Here is a 19,187-nt window from a genome sequence, read left to right as displayed (position 1 = left end):
TTGTCAAACTTTTGGTGTCATTGTTTTGGTGCTTGTTTAAATCCATATAAATATTTAACAATCTTACATACCTTATGCTCTTGTCCTGAAACAATAAATCCTTCCGGTTGTTCCATGTACACTTCCTCTTCCAATTCTCCATTTAAAAATGCAGTTTTAACATCCATTTGGTGAACAACCAAATTATATAGAGAGGTAAGTGATATTAAGAGTCTAATTGTAGCAATTCTTGCTACTGGAGCATAGGTATCAAAGTAATTGATACCTTGTTTTTGTGTAAAACCTTTGGCTACCAACCTTGCTTTAAATTTATCAATGGTTCCATCGACCTTAATTTTCTTTTTGAAGATACATTTACAACCTATTGGTTTGGAACCTGGTGGAAGATCAACTAAGATCCAAGTTTGATTTCCCATTATTAAATCCATCTCATCATTTATTACTACTTTCCAAAAAGTAGAGTCTTGAGATTTCATTACCTCTTCAAATGCAATAGGATCAGATTTTGTATTATAACAATAAGGTATTTTATTGCATATACTTTCACCCTTTCCTTCTACATGAAACATAATGAAATCTTGTCCAAAATCTTTGACCTTTTTAATCATTTTACTTCTTAATTCTTGACAAGATTCATCATTATTATCAATTTGTTCCAATGGAATCTCATTCTTATTTGAAGAATGAATCAATTGTTGTGGTTATAATTGTCTTGATATAGAATTAAATCTATTTTCATAAAAATAACATCTATTGATTCAATAATAGTATTAATTGAAATTGAATCATTTGGTTCAATTACCATGAACCTATATGTCTTGCTATTATGTGCATATCCTATAAATATGCATTCAATTCCTCTTTCACCTAACTTTTTACGTTTAGGTGTTGGAACTTTGACAATAGCTCTATAACCCTAAACCTTCGAATAACTAATGTTTGGTTTCCTTTTCTTCCATTGTTCATAAGGGGGTTATTTTAGTTTCCTTATTAGGAGCTCTATTCAATATATGACAAACTGTTAGAACTACTTCTCCCCAAAAACCTTGTCCAATACCTGAATATGATAACATTGAATTTACCATTTCAGTCAAGACTCTATTTTTCCTTTCAGCTACACCATTTTGTTGTGGTGTGTAAGGGGCTGAAACTTGATGAAAAATTCCAGTGAATTCAAAATAACTTGGATTGTAGTATTCTCCACCTCTATCCTATCTTAAGCACTTGATAAATGATTCACACTGAAGTTCAACTTCAGATTTATAAACTTTAAATTTATAAAGCGTTTCATATTTTGAATGCAATAAATATACATAACAATATCTAAAACAATGATCAATAAAAGTAACAAAATATTTCTTTCCACCTAATGTAGGAGTATTATGCATGTCACATAAATCACTATGTATCAAATCAAGCAATTTTGTTTTCCTTTTAACCCTAGGGAAAGGGTTTCTTGTAATTTTAGTCAACATACATGTATTGTATTTTTCAATATTATTATTAAAACATGAATTAAATCTAACTTATACATGTCATTTAATTTTCTATAATTCAAATGACCTAACCTATAATGCCATAAACAAAAGATTCAACCATATAAGTAGCAATAGTATTTTTATTCTTATTAATAATATTGAGTTTGAACATACTCTCATACATATACCCTTTCCCTACAAAAACTCCTCCCTTAGACAAAATAAACTTATCTTCCTTAAAAACAAGCTTGAAACCAAAATTATTCAACAGACTTCCAGACACTAAATTCTTCCTAACTTTTGGTACATAATATACATCATTTAAGGTTAAAACCTTTGCCTTTGATTGCTGCGGTGGAAGAATTTCTCATGTACAAGACATTGTCATTTTCACATTGTGTGAACTTTGTGAACATGCTTTTGTCTTTGCCCACATGTTTGGTTGCTCCGGTATCAATCCACCATGTATTATCATCTTATGCCATATTAATTTCAGATATCATTGCAACAAACTTTTCATTATTATCAGCCTTAGAAGATGATTTCTTCTTTAAAAATCGACATTCATTCTTGAAATGTCTCGGCTTACTACAATGATAGCATGAGCCCTTTTGTTTCTTTTTGAACTTAGGTGCTCTATCAGTCTGTTTGAACTTTCTCTTGAATGGTTTAGTAGTCTATACTTCCTTTGTAACATGCACTTTGGCATTTTCAAAAATTAGGTTCTGATCTTACTTTCGATATTCTTCTTCAATACGAAGATGATTTGCCAAAGCCTCAACAGATATTTCCTCTTTCTTATGTTTTAGACTTCTTTTAAAGTCTTTCTAAGATGGAGGAAGTTTGTTTATTATGGAGGATACAACAATCATTTCATCCATTTTCATATCATATTGCTTGAATTGATTCAACATCTTTTGATAATTATTAAAACGACTGACAAGAAATTTCTTACTTGTAACATCTTCGGTCATGTATCTTGTCTCCAATTTGTCCCATAACTCTTTAGCGGTGACCTCGTTTTGGTAGGTGTCAAACAAACCATCAGATAAACCATTCAATATGTGGCCCATACACATGTAATTAGCATTGTCCCATTTTTGTCTTTCTCGGGTTGCAGCAACAGATTTGTTTTCATTCTCTTCAGCTCTTGGAGTAAGGATTGTATAACAATAAACTCAATTTCTACAAAGGATTTCTATAGTAATACTTTATAGAATAATCTAATAATATTAGAAAATGAAGGAAGGAAAGAAAGAATATTAAAATTTGTTGGTGTGCTTTCCAAATGAAATCTCATTGCTATTTATAGGAATTTTCATGTCTCTTCATAGAGACATCTTTCAATAGGTGTGTTTCGAATAATAATGTCTTTAAAATAAATACATAATTAATCATTTAATATTATTTAAATAGTTATAATTCTTTTCAAAAATTAAATAATATAACTTTTAATTAATTACACCCATTCATTTATAGTTATTGGAACACTATAAATATTTGAAAATGTTCCAACATATGTATGTATTACAAGGTTTTCAAATAAACATTTGCATTCGTATAGTATTTTTATGACGTTTGGCAATTATGCAAGCTTACACATTTCAATATGAATTTTTAAAGACATATTTACTCATTAGCTTGAACGCGTAACAAAACTTGAGGTGTTCAATTTTTTAAAACCTATTAATAATAAACATATAAAAAGAAATTAAACCTGAGATGTTTTTAATTTAATTTTTTATTACTTTTTACTAATTTACAACAAATCAATTCTAATGTTAAAAGTTTTAAAGCACTTTTAAAAATAAAAAGGTTCTTAAAATTAGTGTTTTAATTATAAAATGTAGTGCATTTTTTAAAATATATATATATATATATATAAAATTTAAATTTATAAATTTGAATATTTAAAAATAATTCAATTGTTTAAAAGGTACCGGAGATTTTCTTAATTTTCAATTTCAAATATATTAATGCTTCATTTTGAATATTGAAATCAAATAATTAAATTATTTAAAATACTGAAAAATTAAGATTTAATTTAAATATTTAAATTTGGTGTATTATTCTTTGTCATCGTTTTTTCTATGTTGCCATTAATTTCAAAAGTAATTTTTTAACTTAAAAGTTCTATGTATCTTTTAATTTTTCAAATTTTAAACAGATTATTTTTAATTATATATTTAAAATGTTAGCATAAAGTATAATATATTTAAATTTAAAATTCAAGTTTTGTATTAATATTTTAACAAATAAATATATTGTTTCTACCTGTCGTTGCTATTTGTTAACAAATAAATATATTATTTCTACCTCTCGTTGCTATTTGCTTCATATGAACACAGTTAATGGTAGTGCTAGATTGTAGTGCCCACTATGACTTGAGATTGCGAACACTGTGCAGCAAAAACATAAAGAATACTAAGGTTTGTTTATGCAATTCGGTTTCTCTATGTTTGTGGAGCCTAGCTCAATGAGTAATATCATTATCTTTAATCCACAATACAACAATTGATTCACACTCTATCACTCCCCAAGTATAGAGATCTCACTTTTGTACTTAAAGACTTGAACACTCAACTCCAAATCCTCCTTTTGAGAACTTGGGCAGTAAACACTCAAATGATGTTTACAATAGTTTGCACTCTCTCACAAAATAGTTCCTCAATGAACATATTAAAGTGCCCTCAATAAATTCTCATACAAAACCTAGACAAGCCTTAAAACATATATCAATTTCACTAACATATAATTTAAGTGAATACAAAGCAACTCACTGAAAATAGTTATTACAACTTAAACATTAAAAACATAATCAATCGAAGATATGTTTTCTGAATTCAACAATACAATCTCGATCAAACCTCCACATTCGAAGGTTGAATTGATTTACTCGTATCCAGTCCAATCTTCAAAAGCCAAGGATTGACTTCCATAAATGGATCATAGCATCTTCAATATAACACAACTTTAACAAGGCTAAAGATTTGTAACAACCCTCATCTGTGTCGATGTATGATATGAATAGGAGTTGCTATTAGAGCACTTTCAAACTTAAGTTTAAAATTTTCTTTTTTTTAAAATGCTCTTTTAGCAACATATTAAAATTTCTTGAAATCAAATGAGAAAGTCTGGAAAAATTTAAATACATCTTAAGTCTTTGTAAACATCTATGGTCATTACCAACTCATAAAACTTGTGTTCGAAGCATATTAACCGAATATGAAGACATTTAGGCTAAGGAAATTAAGAGTTACAATATAAATTAAAACTTTAAACAATTTAAATGAAATATTAAAAATAATATAAAAACATTTTGAAGGCTTTAAGTTCGTTTAAAAACCATTTAAAATATTTTTATAGGTGATTGGAAGTGTTCGAGATATAAAACAAGTCAATAGCTAAAATGGATCAAAACAATGTAGTGGGGAAAATGTTGAAATAGTGTGAGAAGTCGCGACGTGGAGCATTTGACGTTGCGACATCAGTTTCTATTTGGGAAAAGTCGTGACGCAATAAGGACAAGGTCGCGATGTTGCAACGTAGCAAAGTCTAGGTTGCAACGTCACCATCCGAGTGATCCAAAAACACTTCAAAAACATCCCCAAACATTACCATACTGTACCAATAAGATTCAAATCCTTTTAAACACATTTAAATGATTCTTAAATTCATATCCATTCATAAAACATGTACAGACATTTTCAACAAACAAAATAACCAATGTTAATAAAAACACTTATCATTCATCAATTTAAAATCAAATCATGCAAACTTGTTATTGAATTGAACTATCACATCCCAAAAACCGGGTTAGTAGAAATTGGGTTAGTGAAACTAAGAGTGGTCTCGTCCTATTTTTGAGTCAAGATTGTGGAAATTTTGTAAAGTGAATTGACTTGCTTCAGTGGTTAAGTGTTTTGTTTATGTGTCTGAGGTCTTGTGTTCAAATATCTTTCTTTTAAATGTTATTAATTTTGTTCCAGACCCTATCTTTGAGCTTGTAGTTTATATTTTATTTTCGTTCAATTGATAATAGGAATAAGCTGGCTGGTTCAGTGTAAGGTTTCATCTTAACTAGAGGTTTTGTGTTCGAATCTTGTTAGGTGCAAAAGCAAAATTCTTTTTGCTAATTCTTATATTTTCCATCTAAGTTTTTGAGAGGGGGTTGAGTTGGATTCAGGAAGAATCTGGTAGGATATTAAATAGTGGGTTTTGGTGGGATATGGTTAGTTAGTTTAAAACTCTTTTATTTTAAAATTACCCCAAAAATAGCTCCTAAATTTCCTCTCCTTAATCGTTACTCTCCCACACACACACTTTCTCTCTTATTTTATTTCTACTATATCTTTGTTTCTTTTTTTTTTTCCTAGTTTTGGTTTTTCATGTTTATTTTCTCTTGCTACCAAAAAACAACTTTCAACTATTTCTTTTGTGATATTGGCCCATATTCTTTTTCTTTCTTTGTTTTCGTCTTTAATATTCTTCGTGGGTATTCTGACCTTTGCCGTATTTAGTCTTCGAGTTTGTGTTTGGTGTGTACGAATTGGAATTCTAGAGTTGGTTTAAGTTTCACATAAGTAGGGTGTTCATTTATTTTAGGGGGTTTGTTTATAGGGATTGGTTATTTGAAAAATTCTTGGTTAGTGATGTTTGTGTTTTGATGACTCTGTTGTGTGGGAATTTGTTAGGTGATAATCGTGAAGTATTCAACTATTCTCCAATGACCTAGGCATTGTTTAGACTGTTGTTTTTTATTGGGTAAGTGATTAACATTTTTGGTTAAGGGTTGTTTCAATTGATTAGGCCTAACGTTTAGCGTTTGCGATTTATTAGTGACTTTGTTTTAAATGTGTAATTGATATTCTCTCATTCTGGAATGACATTTTAGGAACTCGAATCTTCGTCGTGGTGTTAGCATTGAAAACTCACAATATGTTTGACTCGATCTCGTAAAAATAGGGAACAAAAGAAAGCAAAAAACCTACTGTTAATGTCACACGGTCTGGGTTAATTGGGCTGTGTGGGCTGATTTTCTGGAAATTTCCCCTAAGGTCGTATTTATCTGTGATGCATATTTAGTCACTCCGTAAGGTCCATACTGTATAAATAGTGCTTGAAAACATGATATCTGATAGTATGATACTGTAAGCAATGTTGAAAAGGTATGTGAAATATATATGCATAATCTGTATATTGTTAATCCTGATGGCATGTTTCTATTTCGCTATGTTTGTATATAAGCATATGATGTCTGATTATGTTAATTTGTATGTCTCTAAATCTGCTACATGACCATGCATGTGATTTTATGGCGAAACCGATTTGCTTTTATTGAAATTCGTGACACATCTGTTCTGCAAAACGTGAAATTCCATGCCATCTGATTTATGTTATTGTATAACTGCATATCTTACATGCTTTTCATTCAGATTTTGTTTATGCATGCCATGTCACATTGTATGGGGTTGGGATAATATGGTAAGGAGGAAATTCTACTAGTTTAATGATCTACAATTTTGATGGTTTAACCACATTTCAGTTCTGGCAACTTAACTGCAATAATAGTTGCTCGACCACACATATCTGTTCTGGCAGCTTGGCTACAATATAGTGCCTTGAACACTTATATCTGATATGGAAGTTTTCATTGCAACTCTGGTGGCATTGTCCACAATTATCTGTTGGCATGTTTTTGCATGGACAAGTTCTGGGGAACTCTAATTTGGTGTGTAACGGAGTTGGATAGGAAGCTTTATGAAAATATTGCATCAGCATAATCATGCATGCACAAATTTTGTAATTTGAGTTTGATGAAATTCTCTGTGACATTTTGATATGTTTATTGTGCTATTTGTTTTTTTTACCTAAGTTACACATTGAGCTTGTTAGCTCACCCTTATGTATTTGACCATTTAGGTAATCAGCAAATTTAAGACCAAACGTCGTGCAAGAGCTCAGACTGTTTAAACTATTTTGACATTTAAGTATTTTGGATTGTAAATTTGTTTTTAGGCTTTGTTTTTTGTTTTTGTTTTTGTTTTGTTCGTCAGTTTTTTGGTATTTTTAACATAGAACTGCAAAATCTTATGAGTTAACAAATTAAAATTCGGTTTTCAACTAAAACTCTAAAAATTTTCTGCTACAAAACTAAGAAAGTGATTAAGTGATTTTACTATAAAATAAGTGTTTTCGAGTATGATATTTTCTAAAGAATGCACAAAAGGTTTAGCTAAAAATTATTATTTTCTGATTATTCATTTTCTAAATCTTCACACTCGAGTCATAACTTCTAGGTCGGGTGTAGGGTGTTATAAGAACTCAACCTATGTACATTTCATACTCATAGGAGACAATAACCAATCTTAATACATACTCTTGAACCTTGTAATGGTGATAGAGACTTCCGAAATGGATAAGGCTTCAACTAATCCACAATTGAATCTACGCGCAAGAAACAACAACGTGTTAAGCATAAATGCTTAGTAAGTAATCAAGGAAGTTACTCAACTTACCTTGAGGCCTATTAGTGGTTCTTTCAGATTATAAACAAGATCGTAATTAGCATAATTCAAGTTTCCTTCTTAATTAGATTAGTCTATGAAATTCATTCTTTTATTTTCTTACTTTCATATGATCTTATGCTTCAATAGCAACTTATACCTATAATGGCATTTCAACCAGTCATTTCTTAACCCCTAAAGTTCATTTCATGTTTCATGTTTGATTTAATATTCTCATATATCATTATTCTATTATCTTATAACATGTGACCATTAGAATCCATTATGCGATTCATTTTTGGTTAATCTTTCTCAAACTATACATTTTCATCATTCTTTTTATGATATTTGACCCTTAGTAATTACTAGTAGAAAAAGACTCTGATACACGGGAATCCTCTACACCAAAAAGTGCATAAGTGCTGGCTCGAAAGCATCATATAACATCCCTCCACCACACCAATGGCTCATAAAATCATGAACTACACCACACCAATATGCACCAAAGTGTAAGGCCTGAAGGCATAAGAACTTCAGACATAGAACTCCAAATAGATATCTATTCCTATTGGCATACCAACCATATCCTAACTACTTCTTTATGTTTACTAGGGAAAAGTTTGATTAGCAATTTCAGTTTAATTTACCACAACCATATCCGCACACACACACACACACACATATTCATACATGTTCACTCATTTATGAAAGCACTTATGCTTATATAGAGTCATACGATGCATCTCGAAGTAGCATTCACTTATCATTTCATAAAAAAGAATTTTCATATGCAATTTTTTTTCACCATAATTAATCATGCTTTGTTTCACATAATTTCAAATAGGCTTAACACCTATTAATAAAATTTCCATCAAGGCTTCATTAGCCACATTTGCACATCATTTCATAACATGTTCTCTTATTACAAAAGATGTCACATTATGACATATTCTATATATATAACAAATTATTCTCCATTAGCCAATTTCTTGTTTCTACACAACTCTATGCATTTAATCCCCAAAGTTTCACATTTGAAGACAAAATCATTAGTAGTCCATTTGATGTCACCATTTATCGCTCTCTTAATAACTTAGTAAATTTCATTAAAATTCTAACTATCACCATTTAAGTTAAATTTTGTCACCATTTGTTATTATGGCATAGTATGCTTCACAATCACATTTTACTCCAAGATTATGCAAATTCACACTTATCTCTTCTTTCATTTTCATTAAACTATTTCTTTTACTTGTGAATATTTATATTTGACCACACATTAACATTTAACCATTTAAGCACTAAGGTTCACCAATATTAATCCAACAAGGTAAGGATGGTTCCTTGAGAACTTACCTCTTTATGAATAAGAAAAAACCAAAATCCTTTACTTTTCTAATCCAAGGCTCTCGTTTTCTTGGTCAAAGCTCCAACACCCACTAGTCAACTCTTTTTTCTGCAACAACACATAAAAAAAACATGTCAATAATCATGTTCATGAAGAGTTAGAACAAAATAACCTTAAATAATCATATTGGAGATGACAAGAATATTTTCTCTTACCTTGTTCTCTACTTTCTCACTCTAACTTAAGCTTTTCCCTTTAGCTCATGAAAACCCACGACTCTAATTGTGCAGAAGATGATGAAACTATTTTAAAATTGAGTGTTTTTTTTTACAAGATTTTAGTAAGAAGATGACTTGGGTAGCGGAAACTTTCAATGAAATTTGCAAAAATATGAGAAATGTGAGAAGAGAAAGCTTTCTTTCTTCTTTAATAACGAGGGGCAACAAATAAGAGAAAGGTGAAGCCTTTCATCTTTTCTTTCTTTTATGCATAAGCCTAGTCAAAGTCAAGCCAATTTTGAATGTGTGGCTCCAATTTTTTTCATACATAAAAATTCCAAATCCCATGACCATGAATTTTTCATAAAAAAATACATGTGCATAAATTATAAATATCTTATTAAAATATTCTTGAAAACCCCTAACACATCCTTTAATGGAGAAATTTTATCTTTAGTTCCTTTCTCTCGTCAATTCTTTTTAAATAAGTCCAAACATACCACTTAGCACATTTAATCTTCATATAACACTGTGGAGGTCTATAATAAATTTCATACATTAATTTTATCACCAAAATAATACTTCCATCATGAAATGCTTGTGAAATGACCAAAATACCCTTTACAATGATTTATCAATTTGTCCATTTTGTCTCTTAATACAATTTCTTCACAACAATAAACACTTATCCCTTATAAAATCATGATTCAAATATATCCCCATAAATGTTGGAAATTACCCTTTCTATCCATTTCCCATAATAATAGAAATTTTATAATTTAGCCCTAAGCTTTTCAGATTATTCATTAAGACCAAAAATAATTTTTCTTGATGCATATACATAACCTATGAAAACTTAATATAAATAAATAATTATCAAACCACTATTTCTCCGATTGGTCACTTTATTGATCGATCACTTTTCATATTGATATTTTAGTCCTTTAATTTTCAATTTCAATCAAATATCTACTTTATTGATTTTCAACAATAAATCCCTATAACTCCTAAAATGAAATTTTCCTTTTTTGTTTGATATTCGAATTTTCTCAAATTTACTATAACAATCCTGGAAATTGTGTCACATACTATACCAAAAAATTTGGAGTTTTATAAAAAAATTTCATTAAATTGTTAAACCAAATAAGGCAAGTTGATAAACTGCCTCAATGGTAGCTAACAGTGGGCATTGTCGAGTGCCACTCAACTTCATTCAACGCATTTTTCCTCAAAAATCTCCCCTTTTGGTAATTTATTTAACAAAATCAAACAATACAAGAAGTTAAACATAATAGTCACCAATAACTCCCCTTTAGTACAAACCTCCCCATACTAAACTCAAATTAGAATATAATATAGTAATTTTAAATATTAACTCCATACCTAGAATTCGCACCAATAATCAAAATACTAGATTATATCTAAGTAAGTTGAAAATAAGGTAAAATGCGAAAGTAAACAATCACCTTAGCATAATATCATAGTTTCATATTAGTTTCAATATCACATTAGCATTAGCATCATCAAATAAATATCATCATCTCAAAGATTATACAAACCCATCAAAATAAAAGTTCAAAAAGGAAAAAAAAATTCATCACCACACAAAGTCAGCACCATCTCCAGTTCAACATCTTATTTAGCAAACATAAGCAGCTTCAAATGCAAAAGGACATATACTTCCCCTATAGCAAAACAACAACAATTAGAGCTTCAAAAATTCAACAACCAACATCACTCAACATAACTTTAGATTCCATAGCATACTCTTCTACTTCCTCTTTTTGTTCAAGAAACTTGCCAATCAGAATGCCAAAAACCCTTAATCTATTAACTAGACTAAGACAAAGCAAATGTTGAAGAATAGGATGATTAAAACAATCCATCAAATCAGAAGTAAGTCGGCCTATTAAATCAATAGTACAAGATTACTGGATTAAGTGAACAACTTTTCAAGGATCACTTGCGTTGTAGATTATTCCTTAATGTTACTCCCTATCACAGATCTGTTGTATAACCCTAATCTCTGAACACATCCTAAAAATCACTCATTCATGAGATTTAATAGATGATGTTAGATGATCGATCATCTTTTATTGAATCCTTAAAAATTGCTCAATGTGTCAATGGAAGTGGGCACTCAAGCCTCTCCTACATTAGTTGTTGCTTGGTCTTCTTATTTTTCCTCAAAAATCTCCCCTTTTGGTAATTTATTTAACAAAATCAAACAATACAAGAAGTTAAACATAATAGTCACCAATAACTCCCCTTTAGTACAAACCTCCCCATACTAAACTCAAATTAGAATATAATATAGTAATTTTAAATATTAACTCCATATCTAGAATTCGCACCAATAATCAAAATACTAGATTATATCTAAGTAAGTTGAAAATAAGGTAAAATGCAGAAAGTAAACAATCACCTTAGCATAATATCATAGTTTCATATTAGTTTCAATATCACAGTAGCATTAGCATCATCAAATCAATATCATCATCTCAAAGATTATACAAACCCATCAAAATAAAAGTTCAAAAAGGAAAAAAAAATTCATCACCACACAAAGTCAGCACCATCTCCAGTTCAACATCTTATTTAGCAAACATAAGCAGCTTCAAATGCAAAAGGACATATACTTCCCCTATAGCAAAACAACAACAATTAGAGCTTCAAAAATTCAACAACCAACATCACTCAACATAACTTTAGATTCCATAGCATACTCTTCTACTTCCTCTTTTTGTTCAAGAAACTTGCCAATCAGAATGCCAAAAACCCTTATTCTATTAACTAGACTAAGACAAAGCAAATGTTGAAGAATATGATGATTAAAACAATCCATCAAATCAGAAGTAAGTCGGCCTATTAAATCAGGAGTACAAGATTACTGGATTAAGTGAACAACTTTTCAAGGATCACTTGCGTTGTAGATCATTCCTTAATGTTACTCCCTATCACAGATCATTGTATAACCCTAATCTCTGAACACATCCTAAAATCACTCATTCATGAGATTTAATAGATGATGTTAGATGATCGATCATCTTTTATTGAATCCTTAAAAATTGCTCAATGTGTTAATGGAAGTGGGCACTCAAGCCTCTCCTACAATAGTTGTTGCTTGGTCATCTTATTTTTCCTCAAAAATCTCCCCTTTTGGTAATTTATTTAACAAAATCAAACAATACAAGAAGTTAAACATAATAGTCACCAATAACTCCCTTTAGTACAAACCTCCCCATACTAAACTCAAATTAGAATATAATATAGTAATTTTAAATATTAACTCCATATCTAGAATTCGCACCAATAATCAAAATACTAGATTATATCTAAGTAAGTTGAAAATAAGGTATAATGCGAAAGTAAAAATCACCTTAGCATAATATCATAGTTTCATATTAGTTTCAATATCACAGTAGCATTAGCATCATCAAATCAATATCATCATCTCAAAGATTATACAAACCCATCAAAATAAAAGTTCAAAAAGGAAAAAAAAAATTTCATCACCACACAAAGTCAGCACCATCTCCAATTCAACATCTTATTTAGCAAACATAAGCAGCTTCAAATGCAAAAGGACATATACTTCCCCTATAGCAAAACAACAACAATTAGAGCTTCAAAAATTCAACAACCAACATCACTCAACATAACTTTAGATTCCATAGCATACTCTTCTACTTCCTCTTTTTGTTCAAGAAACTTGCCAATCAGAATGCCAAAAACCCTTAATCTATTAACTAGACTAAGACAAAGCAAATGTTGAAGAATATGATGATTAAAACAATCCATCAAATCAGAAGTAAGTCGGCCTATTAAATCAGGAGTACAAGACTACTGGATTAAGTGAACAACTTTTCAAGGATCACTTGCGTTGTAGATCATTCCTTAATGTTACTCCCTATCACAGATCTGTTGTATAACCCTAATCTCTAAACAAATCCTAAAAATCACTCATTCATGAGATTTAATAGATGATGTTAGATGATCGATCATCTTTTATTGAATCCTTAAAAATTACTCAATGTGTTAATGGAAGTGGGCACTCAAGCCTCTCCTACATTAGTTGTTGCTTGGTCTTCTTATTTTTCCTCAAAAATCTCCCCTTTTGGTAATTTATTTAACAAAATCAAACAATACAAGAAGTTAAACATAATAGTCACCAATAACTCCCCTTTAGTACAAACCTCCCCATACTAAACTCAAATTAGAATATAATATAGTAATTTTAAATATTAACTCCATATCTAGAATTCGCACCAATAATCAAAATACTAGATTATATCTAAGTAAGTTGAAAATAAGGTAAAATGCGAAAGTAAAACCACCTTAGCATAATATCATAGTTTCATATTAGTTTCAATATCACAAGTAGCATTAGCATCATCAAATCAATATCATCATCTCAAAGATTATACAAACCCATCAAAATAAAAGTTCAAAAGGAAAAAAATTCATCACCACACAAAGTCAGCACCATCTCCAGTTCAACATCTTATTTAGCAAACATAAGCAGCTTCAAATGCAAAAGGACATATACTTCCCCTATAGCAAAACAACAACAATTAGAGCTTCAAAAATTCAACAACCAACATCACTCAACATAACTTTAGATTCCATAGCATACTTTTCTACTTCCTCTTTTTGTTCAAGAAACTTGCCAATCAGAATGCCAAAAACCCTTAATCTATTAACTAGACTAAGACAAAGCAAATGTTGAAGAATATGATGATTAAAACAATCCATCAAATCAGAAGTAAGTCGGCCTATTAAATCAGGAGTACAAGATTACTGGATTAAGTGAACAACTTTTCAAGGATCACTTGCGTTGTAGATCATTCCTTAATGTTACTCCCTATCACAGATCTGTTGTATAACCCTAATCTCTGAACACATCCTAAAAATCACTCATTCATGAGATTTAATAGATGATGTTAGATGATTGATCATCTTTTATTGAATCCTTAAAAATTGCTCAATGTGTCAATGGAAGTGGGCACTCAAGCCTCTCCTACATTAGTTGTTGCTTGGTTTTCCTAGTATGTCTACTCAACTCCCTCTTCAATTTTTTGCTCAGCTATCTTTATAGTAACATGCTTACCCTCCAACCAGCTAAGAGAAAACTTAAATAGACCTCTAACATATTTCAATGATTTTCACAATATTTGGATTACACAATGTTAGCACTTAGAAAATCAAATATGGAAATGGTAAAAGATGTCTAGCATGTATCTTCTCAGCATGACTCACTACCTGATCAAATATCAATTGAGACACATAAAACTCAATCATTTTCATTGCTTTTCTAATCAACTCAGCAACCTTTAGAGTCATTAAATCCCTCTAACTGTTTCGGACCTAATTCCTTGCTGCAATTCCAAACAAGACAACATATGCAGTAGATAATGAATAAGCTCTAATGATTCATTTCTTAAGCCATGATTGGTAGACATTATTGGTAATGGTAGTAGTAGTTTCATCTAAGGATATTTCTAGTTTAACCATGTTTCTATTGTAGCATTTAAGCACTTTCTAAATTAGCATAGGGTTGAACTCATACCAATGCCCTCAAACATACAACTTTTGGAATAGTTTGCTTCTAGAGTCAGTGATAGAGAGAAATATATTGGCATAAAACTCCAGCACAAGCTCCTTTACATACGACTTCACAAGAGACACGGTCTCAATTAAACCATTGTTAGTAAAAAGAAGTGCCAATTCCATGCTCGACAAAACTTACATCCTCGATGTTTTACTCTTTAATAAATGAATTTGTATTCATTTCCAAATATCTTTTGAAGCAATATAGCATTAGGAATGCTATATCCTTTTTATCCAAAAGAATATCTTCCTTAGCCTTGGCATTTTCAACTGCATCAACCAACATAGAGGGAACTCCACTCTCTTTAGCCTCTTGTTTCTTCGAATGGTAGACTTTGTTATCAAGGGATTATTAGACTTGGTCTTGGATGATATGATGTACTTTAAAGGAATAGTTTCCTTAAAACTTGAACTAGAATAAGAGAATCAGTCATCAAATGAGTCAGGCTCTTCCTAACTTGAACTTTCATCTTCCTTCTTACGTTTCTGAAATAGCTTGGAGGCAACAATAGCCTTCCCTTTCTCTTTCTTCTTTTGCTCTACTAGGGTTTTTGATTATCTATTTGCCATTGATCTATTTTTTCTCCTTAAGGGGTAGAGGATATGGCCACTGATTTAGTTTGTGACCACTACATCATCATGAATCTCCTCTGAAACCACAGTACTAGGCACATTTTCAATCACACAAGCCTCAAGCTCCACAATATTTGTTACAAACTCTAATTTATCACTAGTACTAACAGAGGTATTAGCAAAAGTATTCAGACCAATATTCATATGAGTTTTATTAAGAGCAAGAACAACATCACCTTGAGTAATCACAACTTCGATCAATGAATCCATCTTCCATTTTGGCATAGGTTGATGCTAAGGAACTAGTGGATTTTCCAAAAAATCATTGATCTTTGTTACAACATTTTGAGACAAGGTATCTCCACCTCTCTCTTTCTCATCTGTTTAGCTCCTCTAAGCATTTGAAGGGATAACAGTAGTGAGCACTACCTCCTCCATTGAGCCTTGTTCAACTTGATCTTCTGGTTGAGAGTTTGATGTGCCTTATCCTTCGATATTCCTAGAACATTTCAAATTTCTCCTGAGTAGTCATCTTCATTCTTACCATTTGAATGTGAGAAGTTCAATGGACGAAAGAAAAGAAGGAGAGAATAAAATCTTAATCAGTAATGGTTTATGGAAAATATGAATAGGTGAAAGGTTACTGCACAACTCCTTTAAAAACTTTTTGAAAATAAAATGAAATTAATTTTCAATCCCTCATTTAATGAATTTGTACGATTGTTGTCATTATCAAAACAAATTTTCCCTCCAAGATTTGGTGAAAGAAATGTGAATCAATAAAGAAACTTTCCTAACAAAATTTTGAACCCAAAAATATCCTTCATTAAAACAGCATCTAGCTTCTACATTTGGAGGCCTTCCAAAACTTATCTAAGTCATTTAGATTTGACATACACCAATAGAGGTCCTCAAGTGTTCAAATCTAGTTGCAATAAATATTTTAGTGAACAAATCAACTAATTAATCTTGTGTGGACATGAATTTATGCTTAACATCACCATTTTCAATTAGCTCCCTTATGAAATGATACCTTATGTCTATATGTTTAGTCTTCGAATGTTGTACTAGATTATTAGAAATGTTAATGACACTTGTGTTATCATACCAGTAGGTAGCTATATTTAATTCAACACCAAAATATTTCATCATTTGTTTCATCTAGAGAAATTGAGCACGTCAAGTCCATATAGCAATTTACTCAGCTTAAGCAGAAGACGATGAGATAGAAGCTTGCTTCTTACTGTACCATGACACCAAATTTGATCCAAGGTAGAAGCAACTACCAAATGTACTATCCTTATCATCAATGTTACTTTTTCAGTCTGTATTATTGTAACTAACTAGACTCATCGTACTATCATTTGAGGACCAAATTCCCAAATTTGTAGTTCTATGAACATATCAAATTATCCTCATCACAACTTTCATATGAGATTATCTTGAACTTGTTTGGTACCTAGCACATACTCTCATGTTGAATGATAAATCAAGTATATTAGTGTAAAGTACAAGAGACTACCAGCCATACTCTTGTAAGTGGTGTTTGAAGTGGATACTCCATCCTCATTTTTGGATAGTTTATCACCAATTTCCATAGGAATCCTAGTTGTTTTAGCATTCTCCAACATAAAATTTTTCATCGTATTCTTTGCATACTTCTCTTGTGAAAGAGCAGTTCCATTTTTCATTTGCTTAATTTGGAATCCAAAGAAATAACTCAATTCACCAACCATACTCATCTTGAGTACTCCTAGCATAAGCTTCACAAAGCTTTCTTTTATTCTTGTTGTTGAGGTGGCTCTAAATATGAGGTGAGCCAAAGTAGTTACCCCTTTCTTCCTTCTAATAAACAAACATTTATCTGCTGATCCTCTTTCAAAACATTGACTAATAAGGAACTAAGTTAGCCTTTCATACCATGCATGAAGTGTCTATTTGAGACTATATAAGGCTTTACTCAATTTGTACATATAGTCAAAATGTGTAGGGTCTTCAAAACCTTTTGGTTGTGCCACATATACTGACCACCCATAGATGTGTTATTATTTATACTAAAATATGACAACAAAAATATAAGAGTTAAGAATAGCGATGTCCACAAGTTCAAGGATTAAATTGTAAGAATGGCGATGTTCTCCATTAATTACACCCCCATCCACTTGTTAATCTCACCTAAGGGATTTAGCCACTCATGCTATTCATGATCTCAACTCAGATTGAATAAATCATCTAAAAAAATGATCAATGCATAAGCAAAATTAGATTTGAATAATCGTGAATTTAATATCGAATGGGGAACGGAGTAGCAAAGCACTTGATTGGAATAAAAAAATAAAATGAATGCAAAATAACATAAATAAATAAAATATTGAATCAAAACTAATTTGAAGCTGAAAACTAGAAAGTATTTAAAAGTCAAAGAAAATAAACTAAATCTACTTCTAAACTACTAAGGTTTTTGAAGGTGTCTAGGACAACTTAGTTACATCAAACCCCTAATGTCTTATTTATAGAAGTGTTGGCAACCCAAATTAGGTCTTCGACACATCCTAAGTCTTCATATAAGTTTGATTATGCAGACGAAAATAACCTCGATAAACTTGGGCAGCACATCGACATGTGTCGCGCCACACCCCTTGCGTGGTGCAACACGACAGCAAAAATCGACCTTGTATCACTTGTTTGGTGCCTTGACTTCCCGGGAAGCATATGCATCACTCGGTTCTTGCTTCCACATCAATTGCGCCTTTATATCTTCATCTTACACACTCAATTAAACCAAATAGCACCACCTAAGGCCCTTGTTGGCCTATTGGGTTACAACACCTACAAAATGTGTTAAAAACACTTATTTTTATTAACTTTTAATCCTAGGGTCTAATTATTGAAAATTAAATATAAAATCCTAAATTGCCTAGAAAATAAATTCCTTAAGTGTAGAATTAACCCGAATTGACTACTATATTTAACGGCAAGTCATATACCTCATCTTTCAAGTAACCATTTAGAAAGGCACTCTTGACATCCATTTGATACAATTTAACGTCAAGATAAGTGGCTACAGCAAGCAGCATCCTGATGGCTTTAAGTCTTGCCACTAGTGCAAAAGTCTCATCGAAATCAATTCTTTCTACTTGCACGTAGCCCTATGGAACAAGTCTTTTTTTTTCTCATTATGTTCCCCTACTCATAAGTTTTTTTAAAGATCCACTTAGTGTCAATAACATTGCATTCAACAGGTCTAGGCACAAGTTGCCAAACTTCATTCCTCTTGAATTGTTGAAGTTCATCCTACATTGCTTGGATCCATTCTGCATCCTTTAAAGCTTCTTCAACTCATTTAAGCTCAAACTGAGATGTATAGTGATTGCCTCTTGAGGTGCAAACATCGGGAGTAAAAATCATACAAATAAAAGATATAAAATTAAGTACGGTATTTGTAAGCGAATAC

The 19,187-nt window shown here is 31.1% G+C and overlaps 1 long non-coding RNA gene across 1 annotated transcript; it reads right to left on the bottom strand.

Moving 5' to 3' along the window:
• Nucleotides 1-7,712: 7,712 nt before the first annotated feature.
• LOC128039682 (uncharacterized) lies at nt 7,713-9,731 on the bottom strand. Its single transcript, XR_008194144.1, has 3 exons — nt 9,548-9,731; nt 9,341-9,440; nt 7,713-7,925 (listed from the first exon to the last, which is right to left on the bottom strand). It is a non-coding gene; the product is annotated as an uncharacterized LOC128039682 (long non-coding RNA).
• Between the last annotated feature and the right edge of the window lie 9,456 nt (nt 9,732-19,187).

Source organism: Gossypium raimondii, chromosome 1 (genome assembly GCF_025698545.1).
Source record: "Gossypium raimondii isolate GPD5lz chromosome 1, ASM2569854v1, whole genome shotgun sequence".
Lineage (NCBI taxonomy): Eukaryota > Viridiplantae > Streptophyta > Magnoliopsida > Malvales > Malvaceae > Gossypium > Gossypium raimondii.
The sequence above is the reverse complement of the archived record's forward strand: the minus strand, read 5'-3'. Positions and strand labels throughout refer to the sequence as shown.